This window comes from Oryctolagus cuniculus, chromosome 2, assembly GCF_964237555.1.
Source record: "Oryctolagus cuniculus chromosome 2, mOryCun1.1, whole genome shotgun sequence".
Classification (NCBI taxonomy): domain Eukaryota; kingdom Metazoa; phylum Chordata; class Mammalia; order Lagomorpha; family Leporidae; genus Oryctolagus; species Oryctolagus cuniculus.
Genome location: NC_091433.1, coordinates 153,830,700 through 153,845,083, shown reverse-complemented (window position 1 = coordinate 153,845,083; position 14,384 = coordinate 153,830,700). Strand labels below are relative to the sequence as shown.

The window sequence follows — 14,384 nt, the reverse complement described above, 5'->3', positions numbered from 1 at the left end:
AGTCTTCTATAACATATATTATCTGGGGTTCACATGTTGAATTTACAGCTGTTTATAATAGTGCTATGGTTTGGATATTAGTTTGGATGTTGAGTGTCCCCTACAGGATCATGTTAAAGTCATGGTCCCCAGGGTTGTGTTATTGAGAGCTGGTATAAATTTAGGAAGTGGGGCCTGATGGGTGTGACCTCAGCAGGTATTTCTCCCAAGATGGTTGTATAAAAGCCCAGGTTTGGGCCCAACCACTCTCTCTGCTTCCTGGCCCACCCTGTGATCCTTCCTCTGTACATGCTCTGCCATTGCCATCCACTGTCCCCACCAGTGGCCAAACCACTGGGGCCACTTGATCTTCAACTTGAACCTCCAAAACTGTGAAATAAAGAAAACTCTTCTCTTTATAAAGTTAGTTGCCATGGATTTTTCATTGAAGTCACAGAAACCTGTTTAATATAAGCAAATTATTACATGAGATTTGAAGTTAGAATGCCTGGGTTCAAAACTGACTCTGCCACTTACTAAATATTTGATGTTGGGCACCTAGTCTTCAACTTCCTCACTGTAAAATTGGGATGACAATAAGATTTTTATGATAATTAACTGAAAAAATGTGTGTAAAGTACATCTCGGTGTCTGGCAAAATAATCACTCCACTAAAGGCAACTGTGATGGTTGTTATTGCTAAGCAAGGTGAGGATTCCCTGGTGTCTCTTGCACTTGCTTGCCAGTACAGGAGAACACACGCAACAGCATATATGAGAGTCAGAAGGAGGAGTCCTCAGCTTGAGGAAGCTCATTAGCTCTACGAGCCTCATCCTCGCAGTTATACAGGGAGTGATGGAAGTTGCCATCATTTACTCCATGATCCCTGATAAATCACTTGATGGATGAGCTGGTGTCATCCATCATCCTGCACTTGTCTTGGGTAGTTGACTGAAGTCTATAAATCTCCTCCTTTTAAAAAGTCTCAACCAGTGATCTCTGATTTGACCTCATTTTCTTGAAGTTAGCATGGAATTTACTGTCTATGCAGAATTTGTAGTTGTTATGGAACTTTGCACAGGAGTAAACCATGTAGAATTCCTCCAGGGCAAAGATCTGCTTTACTAAGTGGAAAATCAGGTCTTAATAGGCTGACTTGATCAGACTGGGGTGTTTTGTGTACATGTGAAGAGAAGCCAGGGAGGAAATTTAAGGGAAGATACAGGGGTGTGAGGAGAGTACATTTTTAGCAAATGCCTGAAGACTGGCACCTCAATTTTTAGCATTTAGTAAATGATAATAATAATAGTGAAAGGAAAACCAGCTGAGTTTCTTGACTTGGTCATTCAGGCAGGGAGGAGCCCCTTATTTAGCGGGAGGCTCTCTGAGGCACTATTCTCAGTGCAGTTACAGGACCAGCCTTCACTAACACGGAGGTGCATGTATACATGGGCATGGCAGTCCATCCAAACAAGTCAGTCAAGAAAAGACTTTTCATGAAATAAGCAAATCATCTTATGCACACGTTCCACATGGACTAAAATTACATCATGTACAAATTAGTCCTGATCGTGCAGTGCCCACTTTATGTTTTTTAAAAAGATTTATTTATTAACTTGAGACATAGAGTTACAGAAAGAGAGAGGGAGAGACACACACAGAGAGAGATCTTCCATCCCGATTCACTCTCCAAATGGTTACAATGCCTGCAGCTGGGCAGATCCGAAGCCAGGAAATAGGAGCTTCTTGCGGATCTCCCACATTGGGTCAGCAGCCCAAGCTCTTGGGCCATCATCTAGTCCTTTCCCAGACCATTAACAGGGAGCTGGCTTGGACACGGAGCAGCCAGGACTTGAACTGACACCTACATGGGATGTCGGTGCCACAGGCAGAGGCTTAACCTATTATTTATTTATTTCCTCGTTTAGCTCATGCTCATCACAACCACATCCATCTGGGCTGCCTCTGACTTAATAAGATGCTTTAAACAATAAAAGACCCAGAATGTGGATGCCCATTGCCTGCCCACCTCCCAGTGCAGGAACTCCCTTAATCTTACACTTCCCAGACCTCCACTGCAGAGTCCTGCCCTTAACCTATTACTTAATCCACAGTACTAGTCCCTTACGGTTTTTTCAAAGGCCAATTGTTTTGGAAGAGCTGGTTCATGAACACCTTAGACTTTGGGTGTCAAGTTGTTTTTTTTTTTTTTTTTTTTTTTTTTTTTTTTTTTTTGACAGGCAGAGTGGACAGTGAGAGAGAGAGACAGAGAGAAAGGTCTTCCTTTGCCGTTGGTTCACCCTCCAATGGCCGCCATGGCTGGCGTGCTGCGGCCGGCACACCGCGCTGATCCGATGGCAGGAGCCAGGTGCTTCTCCTGGTCTCCCATGGGGTGCAGGGCCCAAGCACTTGGGCCATCCTCCACTGCACTCCCGGGCCACAGCAGAGAGCTGGCCTGGAAGAGGGGCAACCGGGACAGAATCCGGCGCCCTGACCGGGACTAGAACCCGGTGTGCCGGCGCCGCTAGGCGGAGGATTAGCCTAGTGAGCCGCGGCGCCGGCCCGGGTGTCAAGTTTTTTTAAACAATGTTACCCTTTCTAGGAGCTAGGAAAGAATAGTTAAGAACAAAGTAAAAAAAAAAAAAAAATGAGAGTCCAGATTAAGAAAAATAAGATGATGGATATATTAATTAGTTTGTGGTAGTAATTTCACAATGTGTATGTATATAAAAATATCAATAATTTCATAAATCAATCATATCTCAGGAAGGCTGGAAAAAATAGGTTTGGGGTGATACTAATAGTTTTTAAAAAGTGGTTTTCTTATAGGAAAAAAGGAGGATTCTGAAAGGTTGGGAAAGGAACCAAGAGGTGGAGATAAGAAATTCACAGGTGTGTCTGCCAGTATCATCCTCATGTGCCCAGCTCTGTGCTGGTTGCCTTGGAGGAATATGAGAAGAGGGAAAGGCAGCATCGGTAGTCAGAGTGTGGTTGAGCTGGGACACCATAAATGAGAAAAGGAGCAGATGTTTTTCTTTATTATTTATGCCTATATAACTTTTCAGAGCACGTTCATCTCCAAGTGAAAGTGACATGTTTATAAAACCATTGGCATCAACAATTGCTGTCTGCATGCCCAGACTGTCTCAGAACCTCAGACTCATTGGAATGGTTAACTTCCGCATTATTCATTTAGGTTCTTCCAGCATTTATCCCTTATTCTTATACTTCTGTCTGCCCATCTGACTTTGGCGTGCTCTGAACTATAAAAACACATTTGGGGCCGGCGCCATGGCTCACTTGGTTAATCCTCTGCCTGTGGCGTTGGCATCCCATATGGGCACCGGGTTCTAGTCCCGGTTGCTCCTCTTCCAGTCCAGCTCTCTTCTGTGGCCCGGGAGTGCAGTGGAGGATGGCCCAAGTGCTTGGGTGCCTGCACCCGCATGGGAGACTGGGAGGAACTATCTGGCTCCTGGCTTCAGATCAGTGTAGTTCCGGCCGTAGCAGCCATTTGGGGGGTGAACCAACAGAAGGAACACCTTTCTCTCTGTCTCTCTCTCTCTCACTGTCTAACTCTATCTGTCAAATAAATAATAATAATAATAAAAAACACATTTGATCTTTTGACCTGGGTGGGCTGGCCAGCATGGATGTGAACTCTGCAGTGGGGGTCTGTGAAATATAAGATTAAGGGAGTTTCTGTGTTGGGTGTGGGCAAGCAAGGGGTATCCACCATCTGAGTCTTTTATTGTTTAAAGCATCTTATTAAGTCATAAGCAGCCCAGATGGATGCGGTGTGATGGGCATGAGCTAAATGAGGAAATAAAAATAAATCGTTTGTGCATCGATTGAAGCTTGCCTTTAGATTGCATCTTTTTATTTTAATACCATTCTATTAAAAAAAAAAAAACTATCAGGAGTTCCCAGAGCAGAGCCATGAGGATATTTTTAACTTGAGTATTATGCTGCTTTAATTGTATTTTCTCTGGGTAGATACAAGCATTTTTGAGTTACTGGCATGGAAGAAAAAATCCAGCTCATTTTCTGGTATATCTGTGAGCTCCAACAAACGTAATACATTGGAAGGTTTCTCCACAGTTTCCCTTGTCAAGAAAGGTCAGAAGGGCAAGTGTGAATCTTGCCTCTAAAAGATGGAGAAGATGACCTCACTTGGTTATTGATTAGTGTAAATGGAAGATTGTGTTTGATGCCAAATCAGAAAAATGTTGAGTAACCCCTCGCCACCTGGAAGTCTTAGCTGCTGAGTGAAAGGTGCCAAGCAGAGGTCCCAAGCACCATGATTCCCTTGGAGCAGCACGTGATCAGGAGGATAGAGGGTCTTGAAGATGGAGGATGCTAGTGAGGGTGTATCCCAAGCAAGGGGGCTTCCCCAATGCACTGTTTTATTACTTCAAGTTTGCTAGTGCACCATGGGGCTCTCACCTGAATTTTTCCTCTGTTCTCTTTCTTGTCATCATTTCTATCCAAGGAAACTTGACTCTATCCTCGCAGATTCAGTGAAAATCACCAAGATGTGGAGAGTTAAGATGAATAGAGGCTTAAGGGGGCATCTATAAAATTATAGATCTCAAGAGCTCTGTTTCCCTGTCAGACTCATACCCTGTCACGCCAATGCATAAGATGAAATCAAAGTGAAATGAAAACAAAACAAACAAAAACCTCAAGCATATAAATTCAAAGCTAATAAATTATTCCCTTTCTGAGCTAGGCAGCTCTTAGGTATTGCAGAGTTTATTTTAAGGACCTACCTAGAAACAGTTGAAAATAAGAAGTCTTAATGGAAACACTAAAACCACATTAGCTCAAAAAATGACAAGAAAAGAGCATCTTACATTCTTGATTGAAGCAATAAATACAATAAAAATACTTATTTTCAGAATATTTATTGAGAACAGGAAATGAGATAAGGACTTTCACCTTCTAGTCACTAACCCATGTTTGACCTGGGCAAATAATGACAACTTAATTGACTCAACTCTTCCATTTTCCAACTGCTGACTAAGTTAATTTGCAACTTAACAGACAGCTCAATTTACAAACCTTCTTGGACTAAAGCTACTCTCAGCAGGAGTTTTACCCAGAAATGTGTCTGAGCACTGGGACTTGTGTGGTAAGAAAAGTTCCAAGGAGAGGTTTTTTTTCCCCTTTGGGATTGTCCCAGTATCAAATGACTCTAGGTTCTGATCCATGGCAGTTCATAATACATAGGCAAAGAAATCTTCTAATTATAAATTACACCAAAGGGAGATTTAACAGTCTTAATCTTCCCTTTTCATCCTTGTTTTACTTTAGTAGATAAGTTCGGAAAAATGATAGATATTCTTCCACCTGCTGGTTCATTCCCCAGATGGTCAAAACATCAACAATGGGCCAAGTTGAAACCAGGAGCTTCATCCACATCTCCCACGTAGGTGGTAAGGGCCCAAAAAATTGAGAGATTATCTGCTGCTTTCCCCAAGCCAGTAGCAGGGAACTATATTAGAAGTGGGGGGGCCTGAGCTGTGGCATAGTGGGTAAAGCCACTGCCTGCAGTGCTGGCATCCCATATGGGTGCTGGTTTGAGACCCAGCTGCTCCATTTCCAATCCAGCTCTCTGCTACGGCCTGGGAAAGCAGTGGAAGATGGCCCAAGTCCTTGGTCCCCTGCACCCATGTGGGAGACTTGGAAGAAGCTCCTGGCTCCTGGCTTCAGATTGGCGTAGCTCCGGCCGTTGCTGCCAACTGGGGAGTGAACCATCGGATGGAAGACCTCGCTCTCTCTCTCTCTCTCTCTATCTGCCTCTCCTCTCTCTGTGTAACTCTGACTTTCATATAAATAAATAAATCTTTAAAAAAAAAAAAAGAAGTGGAGCAGTTGGGACATGGACCAGTGCCCATATGGGATGCTGGTGTCACATGTGGCAGCTTTATCTGCTACTCCATAACTTCAGTCCCAAGTCTTACGTTTTGATGAAGTTCAAAACAACGTGTTTATTTTTTATTAATATCCTGTTGAAGAAATTGTTGCCTATCCCAAGACTGTGAAAAGTTTCTCCTGGTTTCTTAAAGTTTTAAAGTTTTGTCTTTTACATTTAAGCCTATGAATTAGAGTAAATTTTGTGTAATACATGAGGTAAAAGCTAAGGTCTATTCTTTTCTCTTTTGCCTACCAAGTTTATTCAGTACCACTTGTGGAAAAAATTATTTTTCCCTATGGAATTCTGTAAAACAAACATTTTTAGGACATAGATGATAAAATAACATTTCCCAACTCATGAAATCAGTAGAGCCAAACCAAAGAAATTAACAAGAAAAGAAATATACAAGTTAATATCCTTAGAAATATAGAAACAGAATCCTTGAGAAAATATTAGCAAATGGAAATCTGCATGTGAGAACAACCTTTAACAAATACATGTCGGATAATTGCACTTGGTTACTCAAAACATCCCATTTAATTCCGTAACACTGATACCCAAACTTGTCTCTGTGTCATCTAAGGTGCTGTATGATATCCCCTCTCCCAGGCTTCTTCTTTGAGCGTATGTCCTACCAGCTTTGTTTAATATGCTCTTGCCACAATATAGAGACCCACTTTTACGTGCTCATGAATGTGCATTGATCAAATTGGATTCAGGCCTGATTATCATCTACCTTAGTGGCCGTTAACTCTAGGTATATATTAAAATCATCAGGAAGCTTTACAAAATGATTACTGCTTGGACCGTACCCTAGAAAAGTAGAATAAAAAATCTCTTGCTTTTCGAGCCTATGGACTATGTGGAAACTCCCCAGGGGATTCCAATGTGCAATCTGAGATGAGAACCCCTGAACCCTTGTCCTCATCTTGACACTGAGCGCTTATCCTCATTTTGTTATGCCCAGGGACTCTAGTCCCCACTTCCCATTCCAACTAGTCCCACATTCACTTCCTATTTTATTTTTTAAACTGAGACCCTTTGGAGCACCAGTCTTCCTTTTTTGCTTTATTTCAGTAAGTGAAACTCAAGAGTCCTTTGCTCATCATCTCCTAGAGACCCAGAAAGTTGAGCTAGAAGAGACCCAAGTCATCTAACAGGGAAGCAAAGCTGATTGGAACTCAGATTTTCAAGCAGCGGCAGTTACAGTATTTTAGATACCTTTTCCCCATTCTTTCATCTGTGGTGAGTGGGCCTTAAGAATGAGAATTCCAAAGATCTTGAAGTTTTTAAATGTGCTCACAACAGTCCTCGTTCAATAAATCTCTTTTTCTACAAGTCCTTCCATTAAGTTAACTTTGCTTTCCCTGGTGATCTGGGAGTGGAGGCTGGAGTGTCAGACTAGTGTTCTCATTTTTATATGCAAATAAATCACTTGATTATATTTTTTGTCCTTATGTTATCATGAATATTTCAAATGAATTTTATATGGTTCATATTTATGGTTTGGGAGCTATTTCACATTTTGGCTCATTGCCGCCTCATCTGCATATACCATATCTCAGCTGATGTTGATTGGTCTCATTTACATATTCATCATGCTCCTATTTTCAAAGATATTTTGTTATAAACTGGCTTTTCTTCCCCTTCCAGTGTTATAATAGCACATAGATGTATTTTTAAAATGCACTCATTTCCATACATAATTTTTCTGGTTACCATAAATCACCACATTGTCACCTACTCCCCCCACCCTGTTCAGTGTAATCCTCACACTTTATACGGAGCTGACATATGGCTCCGAAGTAATTAAAGACAATGTAAACAGTTTACAGTGCACTTTATAAGGCCACTTCACATTGCCGAGAGTTTAATCACTTCCTCTTCCCTCCAGCAAGTCCCAACACAAGGAAGAGTAGGGAGATTCAAGGTGGTGGTGCTGATGAAAGCTCAGGTGTGAGCAGGGGCCATTTCATTTCTAATGTAGAAGCTTCTGTTGCATGTTTTACCAAAGGAAAAAAAGAAATAAACTGTTTTCCCTGTTGACCTCTGACAGAAGTAGATGGGGCTGGGTTAAGCTTGGCTGCTGAATGAGGAAGAATCACCTAGAAGGGTTAGGATGTGAAATTCCCATCACTCTAAAAGCAGAAAGGGCAGAAGAAGAAAATTTGTCAAATACTCAAGTTTTATCAGACACCAAGACTGACTAGTTAAGGGTCTTAACGATCCTATGAAATAGATCTCAGTGACATTCTTCAGTGAGGGAGATGAGGCTCTGAGAGGTTGAAACATCTGTTCAACATGTGCACAGATCTAATGGACGAAGGAAATGAAGATGTGTGGATTCAGAATCTCTGCAAGTTGGTCTACTCAGTCTAGTTCCATGCATATGAGGTACATTCCACTGTGAAATATATATATGTTTTATGCTTAGCCACTGTGCTACCTTAGACAGGGACTTGATCTCTTTAAGCCTGTTGTCTCATTTGTAAAATGCCACTAATGGTGGTATCTACCTCCTATGTGACTGGGAAGATGCAAAAGATGGTAATATAACAAGCTTCAACTAATGCCTGGGACACGTTAAGTCCTCAATGACGTTGGATACTATGATAATAATTTAGTAAGTATCAACATAATAATAAAACCTCTGCTTATCTTTCAAAATCAGCTAAATTCCAGATGCCTTCCTTAACCATCCTGGTCACAGTGACCTTTCTCCTCTAGACAACAATAGGAATAATTTTCTTTTTAGCTATTAGTTGTTTGCACAACTATCAGTATTTAGCCCACACCCCAAGAAAGGACTTCAGTTAGTGTTTATTGATGATTCCTACCTCATTCCACTTCTCTGTGGTAGTGGTAGGTATATCCAGTTCTAAGGATGGAGCCCACTGTGCAGGCCAAAGACAAGTGGAGAGTGTTATAATACCTTAGCCAGAGTGGTTGTTCCAGGGATGGTTATGTGACCTAAGCAAACCTGACTAAATCATAAGACTTTGGCTGGAAAAAAAAAAAAAAGGTCAACTCTCTCCTTTTGAAAAGGACTCCAAGGATATATGAACCCCAAAAAGATATGCTGTTGCTATCTTGCCACCAGGGGTGGGATGAGGGCTGAAACTTAACACAACGGAAAGAGACTCTGAGAGGGAGAGAGCCCAAGTTCTAAGGACACTGTGACTTTAATAGAGCTGTTTCTGAAGTCACTCTCCCTCTCTGACCATCAAGTTAAATGAGCCATTAAATTTCCTTATTTTCCTTAAGCCTGTTTGAAGTTTATTTTCTTTTGCCTCTCACAGTAGCAAGAATCCTAGCAAATAGATGTTCATATCCCTTATTTTCCAATACTGTCTTGTGTATTTTTATCTTGGCTTTCATTTTAAGTCATAACTACAATTGCCTGTGTCATAGTAGATTCTATTGTTTGTGTGCCTATCAACTCATACATTGTTGGTTATTATCATTCATGGTTTAGTATTTTCCTTTCAAACCTGGATCTCTTATCTACTCTGCTAATTATATTTATCCATTCATTTTTATTCATGCATTTATCAGATATTTATCATAGGTACCTGAATCGGTGTGAGGCACAGAGATCTTATTCTGGATAAAACAAACATGCTCATGGAACTTACTGTCCTATAGACAGTAAGTCACAATTAATTAAATCATCTCACGTGAAATTAAATCAACATTAATCAGATCACCTCATGATTAAATTATCCCATAATAAAATGTGACTTTTCTAAGATGATAGTCACCCGTAGAGACTAGTGGTGATTTGAGAGTGTATAGAGTGGGCAGCTCTGTCTGAACTGAAGAAGTCAGAGGAGGTTTTTGAAGAAGTGACATTGTCACTGACACTGAAGGGCAGAGAGCAACCAGCTAAATCATGGAACGGAGTAGAAAAAAGATTCCAGTCAGAAGGAAGAGCATGTGCCAAGGCCACGGTGGGCTGCATGACCCAGTCCATTTTATGAGAGGAGCTAGTTGAGCCAAGGGAAGACTGCCAGGGGTCTGGCTGTGGAGAGTGGCTCTCCTGGTTGTATTAACGAGTCTCCTTTTTATGTCAAGACCAGTGGTATGGCATGGAGAGCTTTTTAGTGTGTTTATGAGGATGTGGGTGGTGGGACAGGCATGGAAGGTGACATAATCAGATATGAATTTAGAAAATATCACTCTTGTTTCTGTGTTGGACATGGATGTGGTTGAGGGGAGTGTGTATCAGTGGATGGGGTAGCCCATGTTTCTGCTTTTGCAATCATCCACGAGCTATGGTTTGAGTGGTTTTGTGTCCTCCAAATGTCATGTTGACGCTTAACCCCACGGCAACAGTAGTTAGAGGTGGGGTCTTCTGGGAGGTGGTTCTGTAATGAGGAGTCCACACTTAAGAGTGGATTAATGCCACTATACAAAGTGTTTTCTTGAGTTCATTCACTGTTCCTTGCTCTTCTGCCATGTAAGGACACCACATTCATCCCCCTTTCCCTTTTACCATGTGAAGACACGGCCAGAAGGCCCTTACCAGAGGCCATCACTTGATCTTGGGCTTCCCAGTTTCCAGAACTGTGAGGGAAAATAGATGTCTGTTCTTTATAAAGAATCCAGTCTGTGGTATTCTGTGTTAGTAGCACAATTGGAATAAGACACCAAGGAGAGATTATGGTGGCTAGTAAAAGAGCTAAGTGAAGAGGTTAGAGGTCTAACAGTGAGCTAAGTACACAGGATTTAGTTCTGTTTCATTCAAAATTAAATCACATTCTGAACTTTCCTTTAATGTACAATTAAGGAATCTGGGAAAACTTATAGATTCCTTATTTAAAATTTTAATTTATCTTTAAAATTTACTTGGCAGGAAGACAAACAGATAGTCAGACTGATCTTTTTCATCTACTGATTCACTCCCTAAATGTTCTCAGTGGTTAGGGCTGGGTCAGACCAAAGCCAGGGACTAGTAACTCAGTCTGAGTCTCACACATGGGTGGCAGGGATTCAATTACTTGATCCATCACTGCTGCATCTCAGGGTGTGCCTTATAAGGAAGCTGGAATCAGGAACAGAACTCGGACTTGAACCCATGCACTCTGATATGCAATGCGAGTGACCCAAGTGGCATTTTAGCTGTTGCTCCAGACACCTTCCCCAAACCTGTAAATTCTAAAAAGAATCTGATAAATGTATTATCAATGCAATTATTAATGCAATGTGCACAGGGTTATGGTTTGGAAGATGTGGAAAAGTTCTAGAAAGTCAGAGGTGTAAACATTTCATCTGGACCCTGGAGGACAAGGAGGATTCTATAGATCCTACCAATTTTCAGCAGAAGGATAGCATTTACATAAGAACATTGTCAAAGTATATTTTGCTCATTTGTTTACTTATGTATTCATTCACCTGCAGCTATTTTTTGATCACTCAATGTGCTAGGCATTGTCCAAAGGACCAGCTGTCACATTCTAAATAAGCAATGTGACGTCTGGTAATGAGAGTTCAGGGAATGGAAAATTGTCTCCCTTGGTGAGCATGTGGGGTACACAGTGCATATGGTGGTAGATAAAGGGCTTTGATTTCTGTGCCAGGGAATTAATACTAAATTTCTAGAAATGAGTGTCCCTTAGAGATTCTTCTGCAAGGGAATGTGAGTAGTGTGGGTCTGGCAGCAGAGTGACAATGAGGTTGGAGCTGGGACAGCATAGCAGCCTCACATAATAGGATATATAAGTGCTAATGAGACCTTGGACTCAACAGCAGTCAGAGCGAGAAGATCACTGGATTTCAGAGTATTTTTCATGGAAAGTCAGTAAGACTGGAAGAACATCTGGGTCAAGGGAGACTTTGTATTTTCTTGCTTAGAAATCTGGGCAAATGGTGGGAACTGGACCCTGTGAGAAGATGAGACATTTAAAGATAAAGGTAACGAGATCATTCTGGATTTGCTAGATCATGTGCTTGTCATTGACTTAGGTGTGGATGTTTTGGCACCTCTCCAACTCAAAGCAAGAGCTATAGCCTGAGAGCCTGAGACGACAGGTGGGGTTGCAGATGCAGGTTTAGGAGCCATGGTATTAAGACATCACTTGATGAGTAATGGTTTGGGGATGGGGCTATGAAAAAAGAAGATGGCCAAAAATGGAGTTCTAAAAACATCCGAACTTTTGAGAGGCAGTGGAGAAACAAGACAGATGGAGAGAACTGGACATGGAATATTCTGGGTGGCTAAGGGGGAGGAGAGAAGTATGGATATCCTAGAATTTAAAAGGGGAAAAACTGTGGAAAAGAACACACTAACTGCTCCATGCGATCCAAAGCTATGGCACCAATAAGTATCAAGAAGACAAAGTAGAGGCCATTGGATCTGGCAGATATGATATTTTGGGGTCCTTTGATAGAATATTTAATTGTTTTGAAGAATTTGTGGCCAAAGAGAAGTGTGTAGGCTGAGAAGTGATTGAAAGGAAAGGACAGGGTGGCAGTGAATAGAGTCTGCTCTTTGAAATCAGTGGTCATGGTGGGAAAGGGAGAAAAAATAGCATGGTAGAGAGGCAGGCTTTATAGAGAGAGCTTTCGTTTGTCTTCTTTTTTTAAAAAGACTGGGCAAAACTTGGTCACGTGAGCAGAATGAGTGAAAGACACTCTCCTTTGTGGAGAGGGAGACACGGAAGAGGACCCCAACATTTTTTAATTTCAAGACATTGGCTGGCCGGCGCTGCGGCTCACTAGGCTAATCCTCTGCCTTGTGGCGCCGGCACACTGGGTTCGAGTCCCGGTCGGGGCGCTGGATTCTGTCCCGGTTGCCCCTCTTCCAGGCCAGCTCTCTGCTGTGGCCAGGGAGTGCAGTGGAGGATGGCCCAAGTGCTTGGGCCCTGCACCCCATGGGAAACCAGGAGAAGTACCTGGCTCCTGCCTTCGGATCAGCGCAGTGTGCTGGCCGCAGCACGCCAGCCATGGCGGCCATTGGAGGTGAACCAACGGCAAAGGAAGACCTTTCTCTCTGTCTCTCTCTCTCTCACTGTCCACTCTGCCTGTCAAAAAAAAAAAAAAAAAAAAAAAAAAAAAAAAAAAAAAAAAAAAGACACTGGCTAAGGGCTGCAGGAAGAGCGTAGTGGATGGGATGGTTCAGGACCGGCAATGTGAGCGTGACTGGGAAGTGAGACAGAGGATGAGGTGGGCAGGAGACATACGGGTGACATAGTCTCTTCATACTTTGAATCAGGGCCAGGCTCTCTGCTAGGCAATATTTTTACAACTTAGGACGTAAAAATGATGAAAAGTTAAGATGACCTTCACTTTATTTTTAATGTCTCACTGTGTCAGTACACGGTGATTGGTAAAGAGAAGGCACAAATGGACAAGGTGTAGCTGAGAAAGTTGAGTTTCTAAGCTACCTGCCTCTGAGCTGTTCTGTCTCTGAGATTATTGCTGTGTTGATTCAGCCCAACCATTCACATCACCATGCAGAAGGTTTTATCCATGCTGAGGATTCGGGCAGGGGCCAGGCTAACCTGCTAAATGGAATCTGACTAAAGTAAATTGTGATAGCAAACATTTCTGTCTTTAGAATTTATTCCTAAGCAATTATAAGAATGTTTGGGCAAACAGGAGTATCCAATAGTTCTCTAGTCTATGTTAGCTCCAGGCAGGGGAATGAGAAATCCACTTGGGAATACACCTTGAGCACGGAGTTCTTCAATCCTATTGTTCCTCTGGTTTCCCTGGTGAGGTCTGTTCAGGTGGGAACTCTCACCTTCTAATCCCTGTGAGTGTTGAATGCCCTAAGAAGGTAAGCCCTGGAAGACTACAGTCTTAAAATGGCCTTTCATCCACTTGAAGTTAGAGATTTGAGGTCACGGAAGACCTCATTTATAACTTTCCTATTGATGCACAAGTGAGGAAACCAAGGCCCTGAGAGGAGAGAATGTAATTTGATCAAGGCTACATGGCAAATTTATATTAAAATTAGCACTGAAACCTAGGGTTCTGATCACATCTTATCTAAGCAGGTAGTTTAATTGTTGAAACACATTGCTTTCTTTTGTTAATAAATTACTTTCTGTTTAGACATTAGCAAATAATCTTTGGTTATAAAACACACACACACACACACATATTTGAAAGGCAGAGTGTTGGGGGTTAAGTGAAGGGAGCGAGGGAGGGAGGAGGGGGTGGAGAGAGAGAGAGAAAAACCTTTTCACCTGATTGTTTGGCTAGGTCTAGACCAGGCTGATGCCAGGAGCTGGGAACTCCATCTCTAAGATGGGAACCAAGAGTGAAAATTGAATGGTTTCAGGAACGAGGAACACAGGAACTGGAGGGTTGCTTTCTTTGTAGAAGGAAAAGGTGGTTGCCACTGTGTGCTCTATCTGTTGCTGTGCTTCCTGGCAGTTAGGTTCTGTCACCTGCTGTGCTGCCAGTGAGGAGACCACATCTCCGTGAGGGCCTGGGGAGTGAGTCCCAAAAGCCTCCAAGGGAGAGCAGGTTATGTTAAGCA

General features: G+C 42.2%; 1 protein-coding gene and 1 long non-coding RNA gene across 8 annotated transcripts in view; one reads left to right on the top strand and one right to left on the bottom strand.

Annotated features, from left to right (window-relative positions):
- The window catches only part of LOC127490327 (uncharacterized), a 292,752-nt gene that overhangs the window by 59,564 nt on the left and 218,804 nt on the right, over nt 1–14,384 (top strand). The window lies entirely within an intron of this gene.
- Nucleotides 1–14,384, bottom strand: part of FSHR (follicle stimulating hormone receptor) — a 162,808-nt gene that overhangs the window by 81,769 nt on the left and 66,655 nt on the right. The window lies entirely within an intron of this gene.